Source organism: Chinchilla lanigera, unplaced genomic scaffold, assembly GCF_000276665.1.
Source record: "Chinchilla lanigera isolate Chin_1 unplaced genomic scaffold, ChiLan1.0 scaffold00090, whole genome shotgun sequence".
Taxonomy (NCBI): Eukaryota; Metazoa; Chordata; class Mammalia; order Rodentia; family Chinchillidae; genus Chinchilla; species Chinchilla lanigera.
In genome coordinates this window covers 5823641-5833237 of record NW_004955491.1, presented here as the reverse complement: position 1 = coordinate 5833237, position 9597 = coordinate 5823641, and the positions used below count along the sequence as shown (strand labels likewise).

Here is a 9597-nt window from a genome sequence, read left to right as displayed (position 1 = left end):
CGCGCTCAGTGGAGTCGCGGGAGTCCGGCGGAGCCCGGCGCCGCCCGGGGTCCTTGCTTGGGGCAGAAGTCCAGCCTCTGAGACCACGGGGGGCTGCACAGGGCGTCGGGCGAGGAGGGCAAGTTTCCTAGCCGGGAAGCGAGCTTTGAAGTCCGCTCGAGGACTGCCCGGCGGCAGAGTGGGAAGGGAGGGGGGCGCTTCTGATCGCCCGGTGCCCTATTTTTCTCCGGAGGAAATAAGGTCAGGTACTTGGAACCGGGCTGGTCAAGTAACTCAGAAGTCTTTTTCCTTTATTTCTTTTCTGCCCCCCGCCCCCATCAGTTGACACACACTTGAAACTAGCTGCAGTTGGTTTTTTGCAGGTTAGAGGTGGGTGCGGGGGCGCCAGGGTGTCAGAAAAGGACTTTTCTCTGAAGTCCGGGAGGAAACAATTGAACTTAACCCTGCTCCTGGGTGAGGCTTTCGCGTCTTACCAGCAGAAGGCTGGAGCAATCACGTTCGTTCTTTGTGCTGTTTTCAAGAAGTAACTGCAGCAAAGGTGCGCTCGGCCCCGGGGCGGGAGTCGGCCCCGGGGCTTGCCGGGCGAGGTGACAGTAGCTGCCGGGGAGAGCTTGGAGCTGCTGCCGCGCATTGGACGGGCTCCGCAGCACGCGCTCGGCTCCGCTTTTCCACCGCCGGTGCCAGGGTCTGTGCTCTTTGACCGGCTCGCGCGTGCTTACTCATCCTTCGCCGCCGCTCCCTCGAGTGCTGGGGGGTAGGGGGGCTTCGGAGGAGGGAGAGGCTTGTTTGGGACGTGGGGTGTCAAGAGGGGTGATTCCTGTGATGTGGCACCAAGTTAGAGGGGGAGGGGGATGGCAGACGACAGCCTAGCAGCTGGGTCCTTGAAGTAACGGTGCATCCAGTCGAGCCTTTTAATGTTCCTGACAACCCACCTCCCACGTGCCAGCGTGGACCCTGACTCAGCCTTCACGGGGGTCGCCCTGCGGTTGCCTCCCTGTTCTCTTAGTTTCACCTCTGCATTTTTTGGAGAGGACAAGTCTTGCTCTTGTCTGATCTGATACAGTGCCAGCTAATTGCAAGTAACAGGCCCTGAACGAGGTCGGGTTACAGGTGACAAGTACCTGGGCTGCCAGATTTCAAGTAAGTGTTCTGGAGTTCGTTCCTTTACCGCTTGTAAAATCTGAAATAAAGATTCTTTAGTGAGAAACTGTTTTTGCCTCCGATTGGTAAAGAAGTTCCTTTTGTCTGCTGCCGTTCTTTGTCTTCCTTAGAATCACCATCCTCTTGAGCAAGGTGTGACCCAGCCATCCCTTTGCCTTTTCTTCACTTTTATTTTAAACTGTTTGTCAGGAGCTGTGCTAACTTAGCCTGCAGAGAGAGAACACAGTAACTTACAACCTATTTTATGTGCTCTCTGTGGCATAATTCTGTAACCTCCCTTTTTCCATACTCATTTCAAGCATAGTGGGATTAATGCAAAAGACCTTTTGGAGAGGTTACATTACTCCCCAAGAAATTTGATTTACTTTTTGTTTTGAGCCAGGGTCTCCATATGTAGTTCAGACTGTCTTTGAACTCATTATGTAGCCCAGGCTGGCCTTGATCTCGTAGAGACCCTCCTGCTTCAACTTCCCAAGTACCGGGGTTGCAGGCCTGCGCTTCCACGCCCGGCTCCCGGAGAAATTTGAGTGTGTGTGTGTCCAGATCATGGTACTTCGTGATGCCAAGCCGTTGGTCATGTTGACTGGCAGTAAATCATTGTAGAAATAGGTTCATCTGAACCGCATCTTTTCTGAAAGTTGTTGATTTAAGTGTTCTATGTCAGTTTGACTGGAATATTTGTTATTGTGACTCATGCCACAAAAGTTAAAAGTTTGCCTTTCCTTAAATCTACAAAATGCCATACTTGTTTTACTTTCACATTTTGTGTGTTTTTGGAAACATTGATAGAACTAATAATAGGAAAATATAATTCTATGGTAATTTATACAACTTTTTCCCCCAAGTTCTTTCTGTGTCATTGAAAGTGTTAAAGCTTTTAAGGACACGTCACCTTGGGGAAGTGCTGTGTGCGCATTGTTTTTGTGGTGGCCACACGTACCAGTTCGCGCGTTTTCTTCTGTTCGCACAGAGCCCAGTGGTCTCGCTGTGAGAGATTACTGCATTGAATGATTAAAGTAGCGACCAGTAAGCGGCCTGCGATCTAGTGTGCGCTCCTGGGAGTCTTAGAGGCCTTGGGTAATCTAGTTTACCACTAGACCATAATCAGAAGCTTACTCGTAATATATAAGCTGCTTACATATGGTTAACAAGGGGAGCCTGAGCGATAATCAGAAAATGAAGCAGCTGTGTGGCTCGGAAAAGGCAACTCAGCAAAAGTACTCAGGTGATTGATTACCTTGTCGGGATGCGTAGCTAGTGCTGGGGTGCTTGATTGGGGAAAATGTCATTAGCTATTCGGTCATTCCCGGTAGAACACCACCAAATTGTATTCTATTTTTAAATTATCCTGTCCTCATCTGACACATTCCACTGGGAAATTGAAAGGTAAAAATATACTCGCCATGTATAGAATCTGTCCGGGTGTGAAATTGCATCTGTAGAGACTTAGAACATTTTGATCACTGTGTACCTGTGGGTGGGGTGATGCTACAGTGGCTACTTTGTGTTGAAGCTGAAAGTTATTTTTTTCAATCTCAGTCATCATTTTGTACCAGAGAACAATCAGAGCTCACCTTGTGGTTATGGCATTCCAGTGCCATATGTCACGTTGATGTCTGCTGATTGTATCTGCTCATGCACAGCCCCAGAAAGAAAACCCACGCTCAACCGCACGCTCATTAGCAGCCCTCCCGCTCTTCCCTCCCCCCCCACCACCCTAAGCCCCTGGAAGCCGGTAATCTGCTTTGTTTCTCTAGGGTGATTTATTCTGGACTTCCCTTCCAGTTGAACTGTATTTGTGTTGTGACCGGCTTCTTCCACTAAGCGTGATGTCTCCAGGCTTCATCCACTTTGTAGCATGCGTCAGTGCTTATTCCTGTTTATGGCTAAATAATATTCCGTGTGTGAGTTCGCTATATTTTGTTCCTTCATCAGTTAGGTATGTGAGTTGGGTCTGTTTTTTGCAGAACAGACTGCCACGAGTGTCCCTGTACAAACTCTTACATAGGTGTGTTTTCATTTCTCTCAGCTGTATTCTGAGTGGAGCTGCTTGGTCATACAGTAGCTCTCTTTAACATTTTCAGACACTGTCAAACTTTTCCAAAGCAGCTGCCCCATTTTACATTCCAGCCAACAGGATATGAGGGTTTAATTTTTTTCCCACACCCTCACCACTGACTTACTGTAATTTGGTCCTTTGGTTTTAGCTGCTCTAGTGGGCGTGAGTACTATCATGTCTGATTTGCAAATAATTTCTTCTGTCTGGCTTGTCTTGTCTTGTGTTTTCCTTTTTAGTCTGGGGCTCCAACCCAGGGCCTCACCACATGCTACATTCCCAGGCCCTTTTCATTTTTGTGATGGTGTCCTTAGAAACAAGAAGTTAATAATTTTGAAGTCTATTTCATGTTTTTTTTTGTTGCTTGTGCTTTGGTGTCAATCTAGCAAGCCACTGCCTAATCCAAGACCATGTGGGTTTATTACGGTTTTGTTTCAGAGGTTAGCACTCCATTGTTGCCTTTTCCTGTGCCGTACCAGGGGTTGAACCCAGGGCCTTCACACTGAGCTGGGTCCCCGGCCCTCACGCTTTTTACAGTTCTGAGACAGGGTCTCTCGAAGCTGCCCAGTTGCTCTAGCTGGGCTGGGACTTGTAATCCTCCTGTCTCCGCCTCCCAGAGTGCTGAGATTACAGGCGTGGACCTCCATGCCTGCCTACTCTTGCACTTACATTTAGCTGTCTGATTGTTGGGAATTAGTAGTGTGAGGGAGGGGTACGTATTTATTCTTCTGCACACGTCCCGGTTCATTGTGTTGCAAGGCTGTTTCTTCATTGAATTCTTCTGTGGGAAATCAGATGACCGTGGATTTAAGGACTTAGTTCAGGACTCCCATTCCATTAATCTGTGTCTCCTTACGTCACAGTCTTGATCGCGGTACTATCATTTTGAAATAGGGACATGGGAGTCTTCTGTTCTTTTTCAAGATCTCTCCAGCTATTCCGAGTCCCTTGCTTTTCCATATACATTTCAGGACTAGTTTGTTGGTTTCTGCCAAGCAAGCAGCTGAGATTCTGCCATAAGGTGTTTGATGGTTGTTGAAGACTTTTAATAACTGACTTTAAAGCCAGACCATTTTCCTTCTGCTTCTGAATTCATTGTTACAGTGTGTTATGTAATGAAGCGTAAGATTAAAATCCAGCCCCACAGAGATGTGTAGTGGAAGATGGGTGAGTGTTTTAATGGCCTTTACAGAAAAATGGGTTTTCTTTGATTGTCACCAAAATCACAAATGATAACTTCTTGAAGCTGGCTGTCGTGCGTGTCATCGGAGAGAGCAGATGGGTTTGTCCTGCTCTCTGTTAAACTGCACTGCTCCGCTTTGCACTGGGTCGGAGTGGATCTCATCTTGTAACATCATAGCTTGGTCTTTAGCTCCAGACACCGATACTATCACCACCAATCTTAGACACGTCTAAGGGTCAGGATGGTTTTTAAAGCTTTCCAAAATTTTGTGGCTGCTTCAGCAGCAATACACTAAAGGGTTCCCAAATTCTAATACTCCCTCTTCGGAGTTCCAGTTCTAATTGTGGTGATTTGCTCATGTCTTTACTTGGATTGACTGTCTCAGTTGTTTAATTTCAAAGAAAAATCTCCCAGTTACCCACATGATAGATGCCGTGATAGTTTGTTGTTATTCTTGCAAGTAAGAAAGATGTTCATTGATAGAAGTGCCAGGGCAAAGCGCTTTGCGAGCGGTTGCCCAGGCGCCTTTTCTCAGAGACAGCCTTGGTGCTGCAGTACTCAACAGGAACCGTAGCAGAACACCAGGGACACCCACGTCGGGATGCAGCACACTTAATTGTTTGCACTGTGCGCTGAAGGATGTTGTTAAAGTGCCCCCTCATGAGTGCGTGGTAGTGAAGAATGGAATGATTTACTCCTCATTTGTACCCCCTGTCTTGATTGATGCCACAGGGCGCCAGACACGCAGTTTACCCACACTAAGTCTGCACCTCTGTACAAATGTGAACAAAGTGGGGAAGGCATGTGATGTCTTGGTATTGTTAGGAAAGTGGGTTCAACCTCACGGAACCTTGCCGGGGGCCTCCAGAGGGCTGCACGCCACTCTTTTCAGAGTGTAACTGTGGTCTGCCAAGGTCTTGCTCCTGCCCGTCGCTCAGAGCTGAATGAGAACAGCCAAGTCCCAGATCCTGCTGAGGGGGAGGTGGGCGGGTGCTGCCTTCCTCAGAGCGGCCCTGTAGACTGTCACACACCAGGATGGTGCAGTAGGCAGACTTGGCAGGAGTGAGACGGAAGGAAGCTGAGGGTGGCGGGAACATGGTGAGGTGGGGGTGGGAAGTGAAGCTGGGAAGGCAGTCGGGTGCTGCGCCTATGGGCTTTGTGGGAACTGGGGGTGGCTTGTGCTTGGTACGCAGTAATAAGCAGCGAGTTACGGAAGGACTGGAGAGTCAGGCATCTGCATCCCATCCATTTCCTGTCCGCTTGGCCTCTGGGGTGGGTGCACTTTGGGTGTCATCATCTTTGGACTTGGAGATAGGCTTGCGGAGACTGCTAAACTTGCTGGCAGTGTCCTAAAGGCTGGCAGTGTACTGGGACTCCTACACTAGTAGTACCACTTTTAGGTGCAAGCTTCAGGATGAAAACCAGGAGAGTTACCTACATAAACAGCAACTTTATTGCAAAATAAATGACAAGCAGCTTCCCGTACTTGTGATTGTGCATGTCATAAATGTACAGTGCCTTCCTTAAGGTCCAGAATAAGAAGTCAGTAGCTTCAGTCTCACCTATGAGTGTACTGTACTTAGTTCATTCAGTCAGAGTTGAACTTGGACATGATTGTGCAAGCAGAAGCATGGTGAAATCTTTGGTGACGGTGCTTGAAAGAACCTTTAATCTTAGTTCTTGCTCATTCTGAAGTACCGCAAAAATGAGATCTTAACAGCTGAGAATGGTAATACTTGCAGAATACCTTAAAGTCACACTGCTAGCTGGCAGCACACTGCTGGCAACTTTTACCATGAACTGCTTGACTGATTTAGAAATATCACAAACATAAAGGTCCTGAAATATTATTTTAGTGTTTTAATATTGGGTTTCAAATAATGCTGGTTGTGATGGCGCATGCCAGTAATCCCAGCACTCAGAGGCAGAAACAGGATCGTGTGTTGGAGGCCAGCCTGAGTACAAAGTGAGCCTAAGGCCAACCTGAATTGACTGCATAGTAAAACCCTTTCTTAAAAAGATAAAAACAAAAACAAAATTCAAATAAAAAAGAATTCCCTGTGGGATGTTGAATTTTCAAATTCAAATTGGTATTAGTTTAGAACTAATACCCTAGAAGGCGGGACATAGTGGTGCGTCTATAATTCCAGCACTCGGGAGGCTGAGGCAGGAGGATCACCTTGAGTTTGAGGCCAGCCTAGGTTACATAAGTGAGTTCAAGGCCACCCTGGACTACATAGTGAGACCCTATCTCAAAACAAAACAAAACAAAACCAAAAAACCCTAATACCCTAGAAGCCTTTGTATTTTGCCCTGTGTGTTAGTTAAAGCAGGATATTTAAGGAATACTAATGAATTAACTCCTCAGTGTCCTGATTGCTTGGCCATTTTGGGGCCATTTTTTGTTGTTTTTTTGAGACAGGGCTCACTATACAGTTCAGACTGCCTTGACCTCACTATGCAGCCTGGGCTGGCCTTAAATGGGAGGAGATCCTCTGAGTGCTAGGGTTACTTGGGTGCACCCCCATGCTGGGTGATTACTTGGCTTTACATAATACATAGTTATTAATTGGGGGGCTGGGGATTTAGCTCAGCGGCACAGCGCCTGCCTGGCAGGTGCAAGGTCGTGAGTTCGATTCCCGGTACCAGAAAAACAAAACAAAAAAACCAAAACATAGTTATTAATTGTCTGTTTTTGAAGTGTCTTGACTAATACAATTGAGTCACCTCCCCACCATTCTCTTTCTGTTGTACTTGTAACAAATTGGTGTTTTAACAGAAATGCATAATCCTGCTTTTTTCAAGGTTAAGAGTTAAATGCTAATACAGGATGGCATAATAAATTATTTAAACAAGGGCTATAACTACTAGTGTTTTTATATAGTTTATAAAATGAAAATACTTTTCTAAGATTTGTGTGTCTTATATATAAATGTGTCTGGATGATACTTTACTGGTTTTAAATATAAATCACGTTCGAAATTTATCTTTAGGAGAATACAGCTTCTCTGTAGGTCCTGGTTTGTGTGAATGACTGAATAAAACGTAACTGACAGCAGCTGCCCTGTAAGAAAGTGGAAGGGAGACTGTTAGAGCAGGGGAAAGAGCGGAGTGAAGGAGAGAGGTCATGGGGGTGAGCATAACGTGCCACATGCACATGCCGGGAAGCCAAGCAGACCTGCAGGGCTGGGGACCTGACAGGCAGAGGAAAGGAGAGCGCCCTGTGGCGGCTGGCCTCCGTGCTGGGAAACCCCTGAGGGTGACATGGGGTGGTTGGTTTCTGCCCTGCCTGTCTGATCTTGTGTGCACAAGGGGAGGGTACCTGGCCCTGGTACGTGAGAGCGGTGCAGAGGTTTAGGACCAGGGCACACTGAGGTGCTTGCTCCCGCAGAGCAGGACAACCACGAAGCCAGTGTGTGAATGAATTCCGCCAGGAACAACGCTCAGAGTGTGTGCATAGTCATTCCCCTGGGGCACTCGTTTCTCGGCCCTCGGCCCTTGGAGCATCAGCCCATTGAGGGCGCCGTAGGAAATAGCTGTGGCAGTGATACTCACAGTAGCTTCTGGTGTTTGGAAGTGTGCACTGATATGAAGACACATGTTAAGTACCATCCATCCAGTGATGCCAAGGCTACCACCTGAACGCTGGCAGTGGCCACAGAGCTGGCACTCTACCCAGGTGCTACAAAAATGGTTTTAGTACAGTTAGGGTAAGTGCTTGTGAGAGATAATCAACAGACTAATTATGCCCATGGGTGAGAGTAGGGGCTTGTCTCCAAGGAAGACAGTGTGGCTCCCCTCAGGGAATGAGGACAGGGCAGGCTTTAGTGGCAAGGGGCGGGAGGACTTACCTGTGTGCCCGCGATCTGCAAAGAGCAGATTTGGAGGCCCTGTTAGAGTTGTAAGCTTTTTCTTAGAAATTGTGGCAAGTCAGTGAAGGCTTTTAAGGGTCAGATAAGATGACATCTCACCAGGGGTTGGAGGCTGTTTCTGCAGAAGGCTGGATGGGAATGGCACTGGCTTTGCAGGCCAAGTGGCATCTATTGTTCCTGTACTCACCTTTGCCACAGTGCAAAAGCAGCGGGGGACGGCTATGTCGCTGAGAGGCTGCGGCTGGCTCTGTGCCAGGGAAACTTCATTCAGAAATACGACCTTGGAATTTCCTTGTGTCATGAAGTACTGTTGATTTCTCTCCCTAACCGTTTAAAGATAGAAGAAACAGAGACCACTCGTGGCTCATGGGCTTTACGCAAACAAAACAGGCTTTGGGCTGAACTTTGCGTCGCGCTATAGAGTGCTCACTGTGTCTCCCGGGAGACCCTCCCGTCCCGTCCCATCCCGTCCTGTCCTGTCCTGTCCTCCGAGGAGTGGGGTGTAGGGGGATGGGAGGAGGAAGACCAGCCAGGGCGCTGTGGCCTGGTGTGGTTGCTGAGGCCTGGGAGGAGGACATGTGGTGTGGGAGCTTTGACCCCCAGTTTCTAGTGTGTGCGGGCAGCATCTCCACTGACTGCAGTGAGAGCCAGTAGGGCAGCACCAGGCTTGGGAGGTGGGCCAGCATCATTTGTGCACCGGCCAGGTCCGCGCACCTGCCCTGGTTGCAGAGGCCCTAGTCGTGAACCTGCACATTTCCTGTGGTCCTGGAGACAGGTCCTTGCAAATCAGTTCCCATGGTCTGCTGCTCCTGGGTCCTCCTGTGACCCAAGCGGATGACAATGTCCCCTATCCCTGTTGGCTGGTGAACAGATCAAGAGGTGGGCATGCACACTCACACTGCTCACTCTTGAGGGGCGCCAGGGGCCTCATCTTAACTACAGGCTGTGTTCGTCCTTCCTCCGTTTATTGGAGACAGGGTCTCACTGTATAGTTCAGGCTGCCTTGAATATGTAGTATAGCCCAGGCTGGCTTTAAACTTGCAGCCATCCACCTGCCTCAGCCTCCCAAGTGCTGGAATATCTTCATTTTTAGATCTCTTTCTGTGAAAATCTACCTAGAGCTAAATGTATATAAATTTAGGAAGCCAAGTTTATACAAATAGGATGTTCCTTTTTCTAAGCCTGTGGGATAGACCATTATTGTCCAATAGAAATGGAATGGAAACCACTTGTAACTTTGGATTTTCTAGTAGCCCTGTTAAAGTAATGAACAAGTGAAATTAGTACATTGATGTTCTTTTTTTTTTTTTTTTTTTTTTTTTTTT

General features: G+C 47.8%; 1 protein-coding gene across 1 annotated transcript in view; it reads left to right on the top strand.

Annotated features, from left to right (window-relative positions):
* Rheb (Ras homolog enriched in brain) overlaps positions 1-9597 on the top strand; it is a gene marked incomplete in the record, with an annotated part of 38858 nt that overhangs the window by 660 nt on the left and 28601 nt on the right.